This window comes from Pongo abelii, chromosome 16 (genome assembly GCF_028885655.2).
Source record: "Pongo abelii isolate AG06213 chromosome 16, NHGRI_mPonAbe1-v2.0_pri, whole genome shotgun sequence".
NCBI classification, from domain to species: domain Eukaryota; kingdom Metazoa; phylum Chordata; class Mammalia; order Primates; family Hominidae; genus Pongo; species Pongo abelii.
In genome coordinates this window covers 50,515,729-50,536,896 of record NC_072001.2, presented here as the reverse complement: position 1 = coordinate 50,536,896, position 21,168 = coordinate 50,515,729, and the positions used below count along the sequence as shown (strand labels likewise).

At 39.1% G+C, this 21,168-nt stretch overlaps 1 protein-coding gene across 6 annotated transcripts in view; it reads right to left on the bottom strand.

Annotated features, from left to right (window-relative positions):
• SEMA6D (semaphorin 6D) overlaps positions 1 to 21,168 on the bottom strand; it is a 588,742-nt gene that overhangs the window by 143,946 nt on the left and 423,628 nt on the right. The gene's annotated exons all lie outside the window — the stretch shown is intronic.

The window sequence follows — 21,168 nt, the reverse complement described above, 5'->3', positions numbered from 1 at the left end:
TAAAGAGGAATCTTCAGGCAATATTTGTGGGTGAAAAATGCTAGTTTCAAAAAGTTACTTACTGTATGATTTTATTTATACAACATTCTTGAAATGACAAAAGTAACAGGTGAGTGTGTTTGCTCAGAGTCAGGGGTCAGTGGTCAGGGAGGGAGGGTTGGATATGTCTACAGAAGGGTAATAGGAGGAGTCCCTGCAGTGATGGAGCTATACTCTTATCTTGACAGTACCAATGTTGACATTGATTTAGATATTGCATTATACTTTTATAAGATATTATTAAAGGAAACTGGGTAAAGCGTATAGGGGATCTCTCTATACTATTTCTTACAAGAGTGTGTGAATCTACAATTGTCTCAAAATGAAAATAATCAAATGCAAGTGAGAGCATTTACTGAGTACTTATTATACATTTAGGACTTAGCTAAATGCTTTTCATGTATTATAGCATAAATTCTCATCATATCTCTGATTATTATCCCATTTTACAGATAAGAAACAGTGATGGCTCAGAGATGAGAACTAAATTGATTTAGGAAACTTGATTGATAGAGGCAGGGTTAGAATTTTAACCTTGGCCAAACTAAAAAATCAATTAATTGATTTGTTTACTTACTTCAACATCACCATAATTCTTGCTTATTGGGCACATTTAAATACTCTCTCTGGTGTTCCTTTAAGATCTAGACTGATTTCAAAGCAGCATTTGAGATGGAGATCTGGGAATGGATCTGGGAATAATCATGTTAAAGGCAAAGATGAACTGGCTTTTGTTTCCTTATCCTTCCTCCCACTCCTCCTACTTCAATCATATCACCAGGTTGGGAGAAGGTGGGTAGTAAATGCTTAGCAAGTCAGGGCCGCCATCTGAGAAGGCTGTCCTGCTAATTACCATTCTTGTACCAAACAAGGAAGGCTTGGCTCTGGTGATGGGTCACATTCTCTCTTGCTCACCAACTTGCTTTTGTAAATTAAACTTCTTTGGTACGATACTCTCTTTCTTGTTTCATATGACATCCCTATTGTTAGTGTTCCTTTGTGCCTCCTGTTCTCAGTCAAATGATTGTAACTATTAGGAAATTAAATTAAATTCAGAACATTCCTTACACACAAAACTGCATGCATTTTGGAACATCCCCATTAGCCAAAGAATTTTTTTTTTTTCTTTTTTGGTAGATAATTCAAGGCTGACTTCATTTTACTTGCTTAACACTCTATCAAACAAGGGGACTTGTTATTCAATTTCAAAATTAAAAGAGTACAGAATGGACAAGGAAAAGCTCAGAAACAAAGGTGTTGTGTAGAAGGGCAACAGAAAAACATAAAAATAAAAGCAGCAGCAACAATAACAACTCCACTGTTTTTCAGAGCCCTTCTTTAATCCACCTTTCTTGTTTTCTTGGTCAAATAAAGACACTGAAAACTCTTTTTGTTTTTATAGGATGACAAACGTAGGGCTTCATGGAATGTCCTCAGTTTCTCCAAGTCTTTCGGAAGCCGATGACAACAGGGATTCAGAAAGTCCACACTCAGATAAGCATGTAGGTTACTGGCCACTTTGATTAAGAAGAGCATTTCTGAGTGGAAGTAGCAGTGACATGCCCATGGAAGGGCAGCCACACACTCAGGGAACTCACATTCTCGTAAAAGAATAAACCACGAAACATAGTGTCTTAGTAAGTACATCCAGGGAACTCTGTGTCTGCTCTTCCGTCCTTGGACATTTGGGGAAGTTTCCTTAGACAGAACCCTGATTTCATGCAGAGCCCACACGGTTGTGATGCACATCTCACAACTCCTAGGTTAGCCGTGCTTATGCCTTCTTAGGACCCTAAGTCTTATTAGTCATTCCTGACCAAAGAAGTCTTCCAACTCAACCTGCCTAGAAAGCCTATAAATTGGGCACAAGTTATATATTTTAAAAGTCTACTAAGACTCAATCTCATTCACCTGCCCCAGGCCCCCTTCCTGTCTGTTCACAATCCCTGGTCTCTTCAAGCCCTGAGAAATCTTCAGCTAGAAAATGTTTTAAGTAGTGGCCTTCAAAATAAGATATGGTTACTTTAGGACTATGAAAGTGATTGTATTGGAATACAGGAAGAAAATAGTGAAGTCATATTTATATTTTATCACACCCTTTTAAATTAAGTTTTGTAAATGTTGCATAAAGTTTAACAGTACATAATCATGCATGTAATTCATAAATAAACATTCCTATTTGTTGTACATATTTTCTTTTTTCAAAATTTATTATTATTATTATTAATATTTTTAAGACAGGGTCTGGCTGTGTCACCCAGGCTGGGGTATAGCGATCCTCTCACCTCAGCCTCCCAAGTAGCTGGGACTACAGGTACACGCCACCACGCCTGGCTAATTTTTTTTTTAATTTTTATTTTTGTAGAGATGGGGTTTCACCATGTTGCCCAGCTCCTGAGCTCAAACAATTTGCCTGCCTCAGCCTTACAAATTGCTGGGATTACAGGCGTGAGCCATCGCACCCGGTCCTGTTGTGCATATTTTCAATAGGCATTTTACTGATAAAGATGGAACATAAAAAATGTGAAGCCCACCCATCTAAACCATGCACGGCAGATGATTGCCTATTTTCTTCTTATTTTTCAACATTCAGTAATAACTCGTCTAAATATTTTATCACTCCTGTATTTATGCATTCATTCACTTCAACCACTTAACAATTATCATAGCATATAACAATTAGGCCATAAGCTAGGTACTGGGTTTTGGCTCAGAATTTTTATTCCTCTCCATGAGCAAGGTTTTCTCCCTCCAAAAAATCTTTGGGAGAAAAGTGATTTGTCAGCCAGAATCTTAACTTCATTTGGTCTTTTCTGAACATAAAAAAAAAAATCAGCTTTCTTATTAAAAAATCTCTAAAATGGTGATAATCATGTTTAACCTGTAAGGTGCTGTAAAAATTGAAGGAGAGGATGTTCATTAATGCAGCATGTTGTTAATTGGAAAACAGTTTAAAAGTGTGATGTAGCTGCATTGTTTGAGTCTCAGAAACAATAATTCCCTTCTCCAGTCTATGTGAAATTATCTCATTTTCTTCACTATTTTGCTAAAATATATTTCATTAGTTTATCACTTGGAGACTGAAAGTAGATGCCTTACTCTGCTAAGGCCACGGTGGAGGTAAAATTCCATTCCCAGCCAAATATATCAAGCCTCATTTAATGCATCTGGGAAATATGAATTTGTCCTGCATTTTCTTCCTGTAATGGCACTTCATTGCTGACTCACATTTATCTCATGGTTAGTTATGTGTCCTAAGTGTTTTTCCACTATATTTCTGCTTAGCCATCCTATATTTGTGTTACAAGATTTGTGTTCTTTGGAGGATGACCGCCGCATTTGCCATATTACATTTCAGCTTTGTTGATGAAATCATTTTCTAATCTTTCAAGAACACTTTCTATTTTTCCCCATATCTAGAATTCTGGTAACCCCATCTAATTTCATATTATGTACAAATTGGATGACTATATTTGTAAGTTTTTCACAGAGGTGATAAAAAATGACACAGTCTCTACCAGAAAGTGTTTGATAGAGCTTCTCAGGTCAACACCATTAATAACTCTTTTTATCTTATTCCCCTAGGCTAAAAGAAATGTGCGAGGCAGTGGAATAAGTGTGAGCATATGGGCAAATACCTGAAGCTAGGGAAGCATGCAAGTACGGCTCCTAACACAGCCTTGGGGGATAAGGAAGTCTTCCAAGAACACTCAGTGTCTATGCTGAGTGAGATATGAAGGACAAGTACAAGTGAACCAGGTCAAAAAGGGCATGAAGAACATTCTAGACAATAGGTGCAAAGGTCTGAAGGTGAGGACAGATCATATTTCTCCTGGGTACTGACAGCAGTTCTGAATGACAGAGGGGGATCAGGAGAACTGGTGGGACAGGAGATTGGAGAGACTGGCAGGGCCAGCTCACGAAGAGTTTTGTCAGTCAGGGTCAGGAGCCTAGACTTTGATTCCAGTGGGGAGACATTGAAGGATTTTTAAGGCAGGATTCTGACATTCTCAGTTTGTTTCATGGGAAAATTAAAAACTATTTTCCCTTCAGTGTGAAGAATGGATTATAAAGAGGGCAAGATTTGAAGCACAGGTATATCACAATGATCTATACGGATGTCTTATTTTTCCTTCTGGGCTACAAAATACTCTGAAACAGGACATAGGTCTGTTTCTTGTTTCCCTTCCATTACCTCACAGAAGCCCTTGAAAATATTTTACTGAGTACATGAAAGAAGATACATCACATCCGTACCTTTTCCCATGTCTGTCATGGCTACCATTCTATTATGGGAGAAAATGAAACTGATCTGACTTACCTGCTCTTCACAAACTACTGCTGGTAGTATCAACACCATTCTCATTTTCCAAGCAGTTGCTAATTGTTTGCTTGATGATGCACCCTAGTATTTTTCTAAAACTAATTATTATATTGGCTTACAAATCAAGATAAATTTTACTACTGACAACAAACATTATTTTGTATCAGTTGCCTTATCTGTAAAATAAGGATGATAATTTTACCTATATAAAAGAGGTTATTGGAAGGAATAAATGAGTTAATTTAGGTAAAGTCCATAAACTAGCACAGAAATAAGCACTCAATGAATGTTTGCTATTGTGTGGTGATCAGTGTCGTTATTTTAGCTACAAATAACAGAAGACCCAGCTAACACATGAGGCTGAGACTGGGCAGAGCAATAGTTGGGCCTTGGAAGGCAGGCCTAGCAAGGTGAGGGGCTCATGGACCATGATATGAAGCTTGGACAGAACTCTACAAATAAAGCTACTTATGCCTTTCACACAGATAGAAACTTGACATCACTATTTTGACTTGAAGACAGGGCCGTAGGAGAGGGAGGGGGGAAGAGAAGGGCAGTTTTGGAGAAAGGGGGTAGTCACTACAGTGGGTGGTGGACTGGTTGAGCTCTCTCTAGATCCCCTGGGATCCTTTCTACTGATTCCATGCACTCTTTCCCCAGCTTGTGTTTTTTTTTACTTCTAAGGGCCATGCCCGCAACTCTCTTGAGAGGACTTTCCAAGGACTTCTGGAACTGCTCTTGCAGAATGCCAGAAGTTTCTGAGAGTTTACAAACCCCACAGGTGGCCTTATCAATACCAACCCCTGCATGCCTTTGAAAGCTGAGCTCCCAAGCCTTCAGTGGAACAAATGTTAAAGTGTAATTTATGCTCCAGAGCTCCCCTTGGGGATCATGCTTGAGCTAGGACTTTGGCCAAAATCACACACTTGATTGACTTCTCCTTTCCTGTCCTGCAATCCCTCTCCCTTACTGGTGTGCCCTAGGAGTATTTTCTTAGTAACTTGCTCATACCCAAATGGTGGTTTCGGGGTCTGCTTCTGCAGAATTCCTAAGAGGCTATCAGGAGCAAGGAGAAGCAAAGTTGAAGAGATGCATTAAAAGGCCAAGGATGCTAAAGACAAACTGAACTCCTGCAGATTTGGCTGATTCTACAGTGGCTTCTGTGCTGCTTCCTTTGGATAGGCTGAATTTCCCGGCTTTAGCATACTCCGGTTCCATGCTGAGGAAAGAGGTAACATTAGAGGAAACCTCATGGAAATCAGGCAGAATTTCAGCTTTATTTGCAATTGAGGAAGCTGAACTTTGGTTACTCTTATTCCCACATTTTGAGACTCTCTGTGAATGAAGGTAGCTGAGTCAGCAATCCCTCCCATATTTTCATTTCTTTTTTTTTTTTTTTTTTTGGCTGGGTTTGACCTGCATATGCATAGATTCAAAAGACTCACTGATTTAAAGTTACCTCAAAAAGTTTTGGTCAGGAAGTTATTCATAACCTCAACCACGAGCAATCTACCCGGATGAGTTCCTAGGTGAGTTTTTGGTCCTGTTCAATCACCCCTCTCAGTAGTGCCACCACGGACTTCCTCCTCATGAATGGAACCCTCCAGGTTACTATCCCACACTTTAAGGAGACAGCAACCACTAGCTTTCATAGCCTCTGAAAATTAGGGGTGGGGTTAAAGTGTTGTGCTTGAAGGCTAATAATATCTTAGCTTTCATAAGATACTTCATGCTTACAGACTGCTTCTATATGTCTTCTATATGTACTACCTTGGTAGCGCTTCATAACAATATTGTGAAGAAGGTGGAGTTGATTGAATTATGTCTGTTTGACAGGTGAGAAAGCTGAGGCAAAAAGATTAAGTGAAGTCCTTAGAGCCACATAAAAGGGAAGATGTAGAGCTGAGAGCCAAATCAGGATCTCCTGTGCAGAGAGGGTGGGGCTGTTGGTGTGGAGGAAGACCTTTACCACTTTTCATGCTCTAGGGCACAGAGGGATTCAGGAGCTTGCAAGAGCTGCAGGTGAAAGTGACGTAAAGTGTGGCTATGAACTCAGGCACTCTTGGGACCCCGGAAATTGCCCATAGCTCCAAACTGGCTCTACCAGACACAGCTGCTCTCTTTGCACAGGTTTAGACTTCCTTGCCAAGGAAGATCTAAAGTGAGTCATCACTGTTGATTCACCGGGCTTATGTATTTAGCTAATTCAACTAAAATTAAAAAAAAAAAATCTGTCCTGGGGGAAGAGTTTGGACATACAGTGCTTATAACTCCTACGTTTCTATTTCTGATCATGACTGCAGTTTATGACATTTGGCGATCCTTTTGTTCTACTTAGCAAAAAGTCAGAGACAAGCATCTATGATGCAAGTGAGCCCTGCATGTTTTAGCTGGTGGGGTTGTCACCTGCTGTTGTAGTGGGTGCTTGAGCATACATGCACATGTGTTCACCTAGGGGAAGTTTGAGAAAATGCTACCATCTAGAACTTGAACAGGGTAGGTTAGTTCTAGGCTATTTTCTCACCACTGACTGTGAACTAACAAGGATGTAAGAGCCCATCTCTATGAGTCTATATGCCCGTTGTATATGCAACACAGGTTTTTTTTTCACATCATCCTGTGTGTTCTTCTTCTTCTATTAGGGATCTCCTATTTTACAAAGGCAGGATTCCATGCTGTCAAGAGCTGGGTCACAGGTGGAACGCACCAGGGCACTTAACCTGGGTCACTAGACCCCAGCCTGGGGACAGACTGGAGTCTCATCTGCCTCAGCTTCCCTCTGCCACATTGGAGAGATGAGTAGCTAAGACATATTCCTCTGAACCCCACTAATCCAAAGGTTAAAAAAACCCATACTCACAATAAAATAATATTTGCACAAATAAAGAATATATATGTGTGTGTGTGTGTATATATATATATATTTTTTTTTAAAGGCAAGTGAAACCCCTCAGCCACAACCACCACTTCCTAATTTACTGCCTTTAGTACCCACTAGATCATGACACACTGACAGGATGATGAAGTAAGGAAGATGAATATACGGAGCGTCAGCACAGCTGGCTGATTTGCTTTTTAAAAAACATCCCAGGACCAGATCAACAAGTAACCAGAGGCTGCATGTTCATCTTAATTTTTAAACTTTAAATATTAGTTATTCTTTCCCCTGTGCCCTGAAATTACAAGTCCCCATTGTCTTGATATTGAGAATAAAGTGAACCAAGTGCTGACATGCTGAAGCAGATACTCTCATTCCCCTGCCTCCAGAGGGTGTGAGGAGTCTGGGCACATGCCCTCTACTCAGGGACTCTCCCTGCTTGGCACTCCCAGGGGTAAGATCGCTTGCAAATGGACATATCCATTTAGAAAATTCAAAAACATTCACTGCATGTGCACAGGGTGGGCATGCAGAAGGCGCTGATCTTGTGAGACTGCCCTTTAGGAAGGGAGTGCAGTCTTGGATGACATTAACAGAAGCTTGCTGTCTGGGCAAAGGATGAGAGGATCACTGTGCTATGACCTGCTAGAACCATGTCTCAAGTGGTGAGTTCAGGCCGGGGTGTCATATTGTAACCCCTGGTTCCACTGTCACTGCCACCCCTTTTCTAAGACACATCCTTTCAGTCACATCCTGTATTGAATAGCAGATGTAATGTGAATAGGGAGACAAAAATCAATTAAATCAATTAAAATAATAAAATCTAAGCTTTGGAAGGTCTTTGAAGGAAATTTTTCTTTTGACCTTTGGATTTCCAAGGGCAATAAACATGACATAGGGTTGCTAATCTTATAGTTTTCCAAGTAAGGATGTCATAACATGGACAAAAATTCCATTCATTTTCATCATCATTTCATTTTTAAAAGTCATTTTGGTGCCTCAAATTCACACTAAAGAGCACTCCATTAAGTCAGTGATTCTCAGACTTCAGCGAGCAAACCAAATCACCAGGATGGCTTGTTAAAAACAGACTTCTGGGCCTCTCCCCAAGATGCTGATTCATATGGTCTAGTGGGCCTGAATTTAATCTTTCTAACAAGTTCCTTAGTGATACTGATGCTGCTGGTCTGTAGGCCACACTTTAAGGAGCACTTCTAAAAAGAAAAGAAAATTAGCTTGGCTAAAGCTCACTACTTTGTACTTATTCCACTTATTTTATCTAGGACCAAGGAACACATCCTCATACCTGGGCTCTGGCCTGCAGGCCCACTGGCCAAGTGTGACTTGTCATCTAATGCCACCATCCATTCCACTGCTTGTCAAAGCAGATGTCAGCTATGGGTGTGGAGAACCCCACCCTCTTGTGTTGCTTTAACTAAAGGTTTGAAGATGAATATAATGCTCTCTTCCACCACTCATCCAACACACACACAAGTGAGGAGCCTAATTCCCTCCAAAGGAGAGAAAAGGAAACAAGGAGGCAAGGAAGTCGTTTTTGTCTAGCCTAAATGATGACTAGCACAGGTCTTCCCTTAGTGGTTTGGCTCTTTCTGCCAGGGTGCTACTGCCTTGGAAACTACCTGGCCTGCACAAATGCCTGTGCTTGAGTCCTGCAACGTCGGCTGAGTTCCCCTTCAATTATCCTTTACCCAAAAGTGCACCAGTTCACAGCCCTTCTGGCCCATAGGTTCAACTCCAGAAATGCCAGCTTTACCTCCCTCTGGAAAGTGACCCAGATGGATAGAGAGCGGCTCCTTTTATAATATCTGACTACTACATATTTTACAAAGCCTAATCACACATATCATCTCTCTGAATCTTCAAAACCTCCCTAAGAAGTTACTATTATAGCCCTATTATATTGATGAAGAATCTGATATTTACACTCAGTTAACATGTTCAATGTTACCTATGAAGTTATTCTGTATTATAGCAGTCATTCAACTCTGGCTGCACCATACACTTATTTCTGAGATTATTCTTATTCAGTTATGTTCCTCTTTTTGCCCTTTCCAACACAGAGAGGTGGCAAAGGTCAAACGTGAAGCTAAATACAGACTGGAGATTAACTCTACTATTTCTATAATGGGAAAAACACACAAAAATCCCTAAAGCTACATCACAGAAAAGTGACCCAATTAATTCAGTGACAAGATCAGCCACATTGATCGGCTGAAGTGTCCAGTGGACAATGCAACTCATTGATTGAATGCTTTACTTTTCAGAGGCTTGTGTAGACAGAGCCACAGGCAAGTCTCTTCTGAAAGTGTTGCCATGGCACCAGCCAATTGCTTTGCTGGTCCAGCCTCCTTTGCTTTCCAGGGCAGTCCTTTTGGAGACTTGGTCAGAGGGTGGCTTGCCTAGGTCAGGCAAAAACCTCCTCGGATTGTATGGTTTTTCAAATAAATGAGCCGCTCTTTTAGGACAGTCTTATTTCAGTTATGAAGTACCTATTAACTCTTTATATTTACAAATTACTTGGCTTTTTATTGTTGTTGTTAGCCATCTAAGCACTGAAAGAGTGCCAATAAGTATTATCCCCATCTTACAGACAGGGGATTAAAGCCCAGAAAAGGTTAGGTCACCCAGCAGGCTACACTGGGTCCAAAATTGTTTCTCCTAGTTTGAATATTCTCTGAACCGTCTTCTGTGTTCCCAAGAATAAATCGATAAAAATGCATTAACCTTGAGAATCAACTCAATCAAGGGAGAACAGACAAGGAATTAGACCAGACCTCTTATCAGGACCATACCAAATGGATGCCCAGTGAAATATCAGTTGGAGGAAATGAACTCAAATGAGAGGGAGATGTTAAGAGTAACTAACAGTTATACAGCATCTAGCTCTTGCTTTGTGCCAGGCAATGTTCTAAGTGTTTATATAGATTAACTCAATTAATCTCTAGCTCAGCCCTAAGAGGTAGGTACCATCCCATTTTACAGGTGAAAAACTGAATCTGTCAAAGTCTTGCCTTAGGTCAACAGATCTCATTCGAAACCAAACACAGGAATTTAACTCAGCAGGGTATATTTAGGAACTGTGCTAAATGTTTCTCAAAGAAAGAGAGAATGTTCTACAATATTCCTGTATGTTCTAAAGTGGGAAAAAAATACAAAGAAACAGAACCAAACCAAACATACAAAACTGGCCATTTTCCTCTTTCCTGAAAGCCTACTTCTGTTATGGTGTCACATTCAAAGCAAATGAAACTTTGTTTGTGGCAACTTTTAAAAATAGTAGAAGTTTTTACTGACCCCTTCCTAAAGAGGCCACAAAGAGGTTGAATTTCGTCACACAATACATGTAAAACTTTGTCCCATTAGCAACTACTTTTCATAGTCCCCTTAGTCTCGCTAATTTTCATTGGCCCGTTATCAACGACTAACTATGATTTTCTCAGCCAGTTTCCTCCAAGCCTCCAAGCAACAGACTGCAGTCTGAAAGATGATGAATTCCTTATCCTCTGCCATAGAAGGCAGGTAACGTTGGAAGAGACTTTGGAGAAACAGTAACGAGCTCCAGCTTCTGAGGGAAATCTTGACTGAACTCGACTAACCAGGAGATCAACGTGGAGTGATGACTTTGGCAAGCAACTCACTGTTGAGCTCATAGAAGGCAACAGCTCACTCCCGCTAACGATCATGCCTGGGAGCTAAGTTTGCTGCTGCAAGTCTTGGCCCTGGGCTAATATGTGACTAGAAATTCAGGTGTAAAAAAGCATGTATGCCCAAACCAGCTATTTCTTAGCAGTTCAGTTGAAACTGCTAAGGAGATCTAAAATACTTCTCAACATATGTGCAATGCTGTCTAAAAGTCATAGAGCTGTTGGGAGAAGGTAAGAGGGCTGGGGTTTGAATTCCATAAAGGAGAAAGGGAGTGAGGTGTTAAGAAAGAAATGTGTACAGTCTATACAACACTGGGTGTACAGTCTTTTATTTCCAACATCTACTTTTCCATCATAGACACTCGGAGTCCCAGTAGGCAGAAAGTACACACAAATTCTGTCTTAGCCAAACCTTTCACAGATGCATCATTTACCCACATAAATACCTACACACTTAAACAATACCTTGTCTAGGATCATCTTGTTGTTTTTTTTTTTTCCTCTTTGGAGAGCAATCACATACAGTCAATAATTCTTATACTCGCTCTCTCTTTTTAAACACCTACCATTGTGTCATAGCCAAGTAGAGCACTGAAAATATAGATTTTTAGGCTGGGCACGATGGCTCACATCTGTAATTCCAGCACTTTGGGAGGCTGAGGCAAGTGGATCACAAGGTCAGGAGATCGAGACCATCCTGGCTAACACGGTGAAACCCTGTGTCTACTAAAAATACAAAAAAGTTAGCCAGGCGTGGTGGCACGCACCTGTAGTCCCAGCTACTCAGGAGGCTGAGGCAGGAGAATCACTTGAACCTGGGAGGTGGAGGCTGCAGTGAGCTGAGATTGCACCACTGCACTCCAGCCTTGGGCAACAGAGCGAGAGAGACTCTGTCTCAAAAAAAAAAAAAGATTTTTAAGTCAAGGTCTAGACACTTGAGTATATAACACTTGAAAGAGGGTGAGAGATCAGTAAATATTAATTCAAATAAGACATAATCATACTTGAATATGCACAAAGGAAATAAGACATAATCATACTTGAATATGCACAAAGGATTAACAGTGACCCAAAGTGGATGCAGCTAATTTACAGGAAGACTTCAGGGAGGAGGTATTATTTAAGTATTTGAATTGGGCCTCAACATGTGTTAGGAGTTTCCCAGATATTTAGAGGAAAAATGTGCTCTTCCGTAACTGGATAATTCATGGCACTGTATACATTTTGATTTAAAATGCAAAGCTCATGTCCATTTCAGATTTTTAACAATCCATCTGAAATGGTTTTCATATTTTTGCTTTATTAATGCAAATGCTTTCACAAAGAGACAATTTCTGTACAGGGCTTGCATGAGTGTCAAATAAAATAGAATTTCCTTCTTATGTGTGGCACACTTTTCTCTCCTTTTATTATACTCATTTGGACTGATGTGGTAATAAAAGGTCCCGAAGCCAACTATTCAAATACATTAGAATTCGTGACCCTTGGGCATTCCTTATTTGTTTTCTTTGATAAGGATTTTTTTTGCAATAGGTGAAAAACAAAACCCTAAAACTTCCTCATCTTTGCAAAATAAACACAAGACAGTCTTTTTTTAAAAAAAACTCATTTGTGTGTGTATAAATGAAGCCTTAATTTTTACAGTTACAAAAAGAGAAAATAACTGTGAGAAAACTAGAGTCATGGAAGTTGTCATGTGTAGTCATCCTTGGTATCTGTGCTATTGGTTAAAGGACCCCTGTGGATACCAAAATCCACAGACGTGCAAGTTGCTTATATAATATGGCAGAGTATTTGCATACAACTTATATACATCCTGCCATATACTTTAAATCACTGTAGATTACTTCTAATACCTAATACAATGTAAATGCTATGTAAATAGTGATACTGCATTGTTTTTATTTGTATTTTTTATTATTGTATTTTTTTATTGCTATTTTCCAAATATTTTTGACCTGTGGTTGGTCGAATCATACATAATTCGTGTATATGGAAGGTCACCTTTATTAGGTTGAAGAAAACATTTTTAGAATGCCCCTGGGATTCACCCTGAGTTCCAATCATTTCAGGCTTATTCCCTAACAGGTTGTGGTTGGCACATACTAGGGCCTTGAAAAATGTATCCGTTGAATGTATGGAGGAAACAATAATAAAAATAATTGATGAAAATTGGCCAGACATTAAGAGAAATGTTATCTCATTTAATCACTAGATTAAACCTGTAGGATGGGTATTGTTATTAACCCCATTTTCCAGATGAGGGCACTGAGGCTCCAAGGAATAAGTAAATTGTCAATGTCACACATGCTAAGTGGCAGAGTCTAAATTCAAGCCCAGTAGGGTCTGACTCCTAAGCCTTGTATTTCAATGATTGTAGATCCTAAACCATGCTAGGTCCTGGATCTACAGAGATTGGAGGGTGGGAACTCTTAGGGAACACAAATTATACTGGGGAGTTGATACGTGCACCAAAGTACTTAGTGAGATCAGAAGGACTATGAAGATAGATGTGTAAAATACACATGGGAGGAGGGACTGACTGGCTGACTGCATAAGGTCTCATGTCTCCAGTTGGGATCCAAATGACTTCAGACAAGAAGCTCAGCTCTTTCAGAGGGGAACAAGAAGCTGGAGAGAAAGAGGGATTTGAACTGCAAATAATTAAATGAGGGTTGTCAACTTAAAGAAGGAGTTTGGCACTTGATACAACAAACAGCAGCAATGCTGACCCATTTGAACCATCTGAATGGTTATGTATTGCCTGCCATGACTGGAGGGAGCTGACAAAACTCCTAAGTGTGCTGCATGAGGTGTTTGCAATGGACACTGCGATTCTTGATCATCCAGAGAGATGCCAGGGAAGTGGTTTGGGCACATGCTTTGTAACTATGTTTTGAGGCAGGTTGTTTGTGTATGTGTTTCTTTTTTTCACCTGATTCATTCGTCATTTGTTTTTTGTTTTGTTTTATTTTATTTAATTTCTGTAACGGGATCTTTGGGGCCTCTCTACTTACGGAGTAGCTGACATTTTGTAATGAATTAGAACTGGATATAAAAAGGCTTAACTGTCACTTAGTATTAATGGCATTAAGTTGTACAAATGGTACTAAATTTAAATATTCCTTGAAAGAATAAGATTCATTTAAAAATAAAGTGGCTGGGCGCGGTGGCTCACGCTTGTAATCCCAGCACTTTGGGAGGCTGAGGCGGGTGGATCACGAGGTTAGGAAATCGAGACCACGGTGAAACCCCATCTCTACTAAAAATATTAAAAAAAAAATTAGCCGGGCATGGTGGCGGGCGCCTGTAATCCCAGCTACTCAGAGAGGCTGAGGCAGGAGAATGGCATGAACCCGGGAGGCGGAGCTTGCAGTGAGCTGAGATCGCGCCACTGCACTCCTGCACTCCAGCACTCCAGCACTCCAGCCTGGGTGACAGAGCAAGACTCCGTCTCAAAAAATAAAAAAATAAAAAAATAAAAAAATAAAAAAAAGTTTTGGGGGTCTCTTAATGGTCCAGATATACTGTACTTATAAATATTTTCTTTACTTACAATTTGTCCTGTAAGCACCATGATGACAAAGGAAAAATGTTAAATGTTACTCATCTTAGTATCACCCTAAAACTGAGTGCTACCTGGTATTTTTTTTTGGTATTATGAGTGCATTTGTTTGCTATCTTCCCCCAAGAGAATTTTAAGCTTTCTGACTGAGGAGGCTTTGTCTGTCTTGTTCATACTGTATCCTCAAAACCTGGGAGGAGATTGATGCATACAGGGGCTCAATAAATATTTGATGAGGAATGCACGAAATATTCATTAAAACAGTGCTGAAAATGCAGTGGAAACTTAAAATGTAACCTAATGAATGAATAAATGAGGCTCAAACCTACCCTTCCACCAACTGAAGGTGCAGGATAAGAGTGAGTTGAGGTGAAATATGATTATTGTGTGAGGGTGTATGTGTGGGGGTAGAGGCTTTCTCAATGCTGTGATTGCAAACAGTTATTTAGCTCCAAATTATGTAGATGCACATATTTGAAGTTCCTTAGATTTTAGAATAATCAGAGGTATTCTTTATCTCAAAAATAATGGAAAAATAAATAAAGTATAATGGTAGGCTCCATAGAGTTTAAAATTCACCAACATTATGTTTTTCATAAAAACATTTACAACATTCTGAAATGTGTTCTATGCTTTAAATTCTACCTTAGCATTGTTAAGGCATTTGTAACTACAAGATCTAGAAAAGAAGTTGTAAAAGTTGCAGATTTATAGCAAGTTGCCAAGAGAACAATGGTTTGATATCACTTCATTTATAATAACTCACCTATTGGTCAATCTCAACATTCCAGACACCAAAAAAATAAAAAATAAACAAGGCCTTTGAGTTGTCAAAACCATCTTCACAAAAGTCTGAGTGCTAAAGCCCATGCCCTTCATTCACAAGAAAGTTCACTGAGCCCTTGCTCTCTGACACAAAGATTTTCTAAGCCCAGACACAACGCAAGGGACAAATGAGAAGGGTTTAGGGACCACTAGAGACAGTGAGAAACCACAGTAGAAATCCAGGAAATTAGAGAAAAGAAGTAATAACTATGAAAAGGAGCATGAGGTATCTACAACCTTAGCCCTCATGGCATCATTTTGGATAAGAGCTTCTTACGCCTCACCAATTTTTAATGGCATTACTCTCTAATGTAATAATTTACTGTGTTAACTTTGCCCCAAAGGAAGAAACACATTGAATTTCTTCTTTTTAGGTAGGCAAGGGACTGATGATTGCATTGTATTTGTATTTTGTTCTCAAAATTGCTTATTTTCTCAGTAGAAAGTTCTGTCTTAGTCACCATGAGCCCTTAGGTTGGTCACCAAACTGCAGGCTCAATTCTTTTAAGGGGCCAATTACAAATCCAAACATGCAAAGGGACAATGGTATGGCCTCAGGGGCAGCATAAAGGGCATTGCTTTTGCTATGAAATTTATACTCTGGAGAGTATATCATTCTCTCCAGAACAACCATTCCAATGTCTACCAACCAGCTTCAACTCCTAACCAACTAATTCCATTTCATAGACATGATTAGCTAAACTCAGGATAAAGCCAAGGAGCAGAAACTCACATCTCTCCTTTCTGTTCCATTCATTTCCCCTTCATTCCCTCACACTCTATTTTCACCTGGCATCTTTATTTCTGCACCTTTTTCTCAATGCCACTGTTAAGCAGTTCTTGCATGTATTTTCCATCGTGAACTGGCTCCACTTCAATGTGGCCACTTCGTTTCAGCTTAATCAAAACCACAGTCTCTCCAAAAACATAACTTTTGACATTGATTTATCAACTTTCACTTTAGTGGCTCTTATGGGATGAGCTTTCCTTCCTTGGAAACTATTTAATGCTTTTTCTAGTGCTCCAGGACTGTGACATTTGCACTAATCCTTTATGTCTTAACTATCTGTAAACATTGTTCTAAGATTTACGTTTCTATACAAGGCCCCATTTTTTCTTTACCAAATTAATATACGTTCATTACAGAAAATATGGACCCTATAGAAAAATCTATCAAAAACATTCCCTGTAATTACGTCAGCCTAATGATAAGTATATTTTGTGTACTTTGTCCATATAAACACACACACACGTTCATTATATTGTATGCAAAGTGCTATAATCTGGTTTTTCACTTAATGTTTTGGCTTGAGTATTTTCCCACATCTTAAAAATTTTGACTATTTTCCCATTTTAAAAAAATGTATTGGAAAATCTTTTAATACGTATAATAGTATGTTGTCATCACTAAATCATTTATTATTAGGCATCTAGGGTATAAAAAAGGCAAGGTATCTTGCAGCTGAAATGTAGACAAATGTAAAGACTGGGTATCTGTAGCACAGATTCTGCAACTAAGTCCTAGACTCCTACATGTTTGTGTGTGCTTGTGTGCATGCGTGTGCGTGTGTGTGTGTGTGTGTGTGTGTGTAGGAAGGTGGTGGTGGGTAGGCTAATCAATTATGTGCAACCTTGACTCAGGTGCCTTTGCTGTTGCCTCCTTAGGCTGGGATTTCATATGTTCTCACCACTAGGTGCTGCCTACATTAGGAATGACGATAAAGTCTCAGTCATTTGTGTGCCATTTGCCATATAAAGACATATGCTCTGAGCATATCTAGCTGTTTTAAAATCTTTTTAACTGCCATATAACATATAGTCATTCCTTAAATAACTTAATCCACTTCGAAATGAGCTATAGGAGTATCTGCTTCCTTTCCTGTCCTGCTTTCTTTCATTCTGCTCTCTACTTTGGAAACAATCATGTTGGGCATTTCTGTAGCTTATTAACTATATTTTCAGCAGTGGAAAAACACGTAAGTGCTGGGAAAATTTCTTTTTTCAATATTTTAGCACAGAGTATTGCTACTTATATTAAGAGTTTGGAAGAGAAAAATGGTGCCAAGACTAAATTATTATACTCCGAATGAGTGAGATATGTCTAGGAAGGAAGCAGATGATGAAAGTGATTTCTTCAAAAGAGTGAAAAATGATAAATGTACACATGGTGGCAGGGGCGTTTGCCTGACCTTCAGCCTGTTACTCTTCATCATTAAGGTTTAGACACGTCTGCAACTTTTCATCACACAGGTATTAAGGGCATAAAAAAACATGTATTCAAATAGAGCCCAGAGTTTTTCTTGAGGATGAGGAGATGTGGTTAAAGGTGAATTCACTGTTGGAATTCAAATAAAGCTGGGCATGTGTGTCGAACTTATGTGGTGGTCCAGTAGAAGTCTAGAAGGGTTAGGCTGTGACACTAATTATCTTCCTGGGAAGAACCCACCCTAATGGAAGAGAGAGCCAGTGGAGATAATCTTGCTTATATATGTTTCCTAGGCATTGGTGAAGAGTAGGAAGTCAGCCTATGGCCTGTATCCTGAAAAGTGGCTAGGTCCTGGAGGAAGAAAGGGCTAGAAGCAAAAATAGAACCTTTGTGTTAAACTGTCTAACTCACTGAGAGTCAAGAAATACTTCCTTAGTAAGACCCCTCTTTAACCACAGAAGAAATCAATCCTCCTTACTCTACTGCAGGCTGCAGGAAAGTCTGGATATCCTCAAAGCAGCCACCAGGAGATAATGACCAGGCTGGATCGAGCAGGAAGAAAGACAGGGTCATTAGGCAGAACAGAGCACACATACAGCACCTAATGGATGCTGCAAAAGGCAGCAGGGCTGCTGAAGCCACAGGGGCAGTGGCAGGCAGTGGGAGAGGGTGTCCTTCCTGGTGGAGCCTCAAGTAAAGTAAATGCAGGTGCTGAGAAAATTGCTTCTGAGTACACATGCGATATCACCTGGGAGTGCCTGGGAGGACTTGGAGAGGGGCACATTTACAGTCATGGACTTCCTGCATGAGCAAGTAGGGGATAAATCCAGGTTAATTGGGTTACAGGGACAAAGATTTAGTAAGTCTTTTGATTTACACATCACATATATATGCTATTTTAGTGCAGAAAGACTTAAATTTTAAATACGTTTTAGAAGCAGTGAAGTTCAAAGGCCTCCTTTGGGGTCAGTTAAGACCTGTGTATATGTACCTTCAAGTGTTTAAGGGAATTGCTCCTCAATTTAGGGGCAGCTTAAGCGAATACGTACCTAAATAGGCAGAAAAAACTGGCCTCTGAAAAGTCTTCTGTTTTCTGTTTTTAAACTTGTAGACTCATATTTGTACATTACATCAAGCTCCAAACATGTAGGAACATGCTGGTCACCATAAACTAGTGAATTCTGCCCCAAATATGTATTTCAACATGGGTTTTCCACTGCAGCACGGTATACATTCATATCCTTCCCTCTGTATCTTCTCATTTCATTTACAAATGTTTTATTTATCAAGATCTATGTAATGGGCTCTAAAGGTAACATAGATGCAAAAGTTACAGCCAGAAACCCTATGGCTACTCCATTCTTCTATTTGTTACAGAAACTGTGTTATGGCACAACTAATATGGTCACTTAAACATCCCAAGTCTGACAATCAGTGAAAATTCATGATACAACTTTAAGCTATTGTATCGAGTGTTTATGTAAGTTCAATGAATACAGGAAGAACATATCAAATTCTCACCTATAATGTTTTCTATAAATGTATGAACCGGAATCAAATATATGAACACAGGCTAGAAAAACGCAGAGTGCTCTGTAATAATTCCAGGAGTAAAATGTGTTAATGCTTATTTTTGTATAATTTACAGCTTGGTCCTGTAGGAAATTATTGGAGATTACAATGACATTCAAAGGTAAAAGGATTCAACATTACAAATGTTCATTTAATTGTACCAGAAACAAGGTGCTGAAATTATGATTTAAATACATATACTACAGATAAGTAAAATATGGATTTTGGGCAGAAGGAGATTGAATTATTGTTGAATTTGGATCCAGAGAAAATATTATATAAGGATTATATATACATATATGATTTACACATAATATACATTTATAGGTAATGACATATATATGTTCATACCCAAATATAGGAGGTGATTTGATGCTTATGAGTTCTTGAAACACTGCTATTTAACTGGGAGGAGAAATTATGAAGGGAATAATGGGGAAAAGCAAAAATAGTAGCTTTCCTCCACCAGATAATAGTTGGTAACTTTGCAATTTTAATGAAAATCTAGCAAATCAGGTATTGTACAACTGCTTTCTCCTCACCAAAACAGGTAAGGAGGAAGCTCATTTTCTATTGTTGAAGTCTACAGATGAAAATTCCTCTAAAAGTAAAACCATCCCCAGTATATGTAATTAATCCAGTTTTTGGTCATTAATAGTTCATTTAGGTTAATCTAGAAAATATAATTACCAGTGACAGAGGAGGAGGTAGAGAAGTTTATGAATCAGTAATCTATGGATTAAATATTTTTATATCTTTTAAATCATCTAAGTAAGTAAATTACCATCATGTTCCTTTAAGGAAACGGCAGAAAATCCAAGTCTACTCCCACTCGGCACACAAATGAACCATTCCATAATGATATTATCTTGACTGCAAAAAGAACAGTCTTTGTTTACATGTAAGCTGGAAAACTTTTAAATAATAATCTTGAGGGTGGAGAATATACAGCACTCTCTTAGGTCAAATTATGACCACAGTTAAAACAGACAGTGCAAAAAGCTATGAAAGGGATAAGACAAGACAAAGAGAAATGACAGGAAAACAAAGTGGCCAGAGACATGTTTGGCAGAAGCCCAGCATACTCCTGGCATCCTCTCCCTAGGCCTTTTGCCTGTCTGCAGAATTATCACTTATCTTCCACCAGCTTCTCTCTCTTTAAAGAAAGGCCAGTGTACCCCTTCCAATGCTTCATCAATATCTCACATGTCACAGAGTACAATGTAAATGGGCTACAAGCCCATATTTCATGGTTCTCCAAAGCAGCTTCTTCTCATAAGAACAAGGTTACGCATTTGCAAGATTTATAAAACAGAGGATTGCATCTTAATTAGGCCTGCACTGTTAAATGAAAATATTTTCTTAGACACATTGGCACTTTTCCCTTCAAGCCAATAATGCTCTCCTTCTCAAACTGTGTGCTTGTTTGTTTTAAATAAAAGATAAGTAGATATTTACTTAGAGTGATAGAGGAAATACACACCAACTACTTGGTATAGTAGGTAGGTGGAAAGGGACAAGGATCCAGACGTTCTGAGTTACACGTTGCTGCTGTCACTAGCTTGCTTTGTCACCTGGAGACAGTCATTAATCTTGATGAACCTCCGTTTGTCTATCTATAAATTGAGAAAGTAGGACATTTCTAAGGCTGCTTGTTAGTTATATGATCTGTGATCTAACCATATTGGTCAATTATAAAGTGTCATGCCAGAGATAACATTTTATGGGTCAATTAGAGTATGTGGTGACTGACTGGGGAAGTCATATATGATTTTAATAAACTCCTTTTTAAAAAGAAATGTAAGTTCTACAGATCAACTAAACATATTCCTAGATCCTTGATCTCACCTTCGCCAAAAGGTATCTGATGAGGTCCTTATCATAATTTTCAAACAATTTTATTTGAGCCTTCTTAGGCTAGTTTCTAATTTGGCACAAGAAGGTTCAATGTAGATCGTCTCCCTTGATTCTTGGATTTTAAGGATGGGAAATCGGAGGTCATGGCACAATTCAGCAGCAAGAATATTAGTACAGCCCAGGTCCTGTGGTTTGGGCCAGGCATCTCTCCATTGCCAGAGGTTGCCTTCAGAAGTC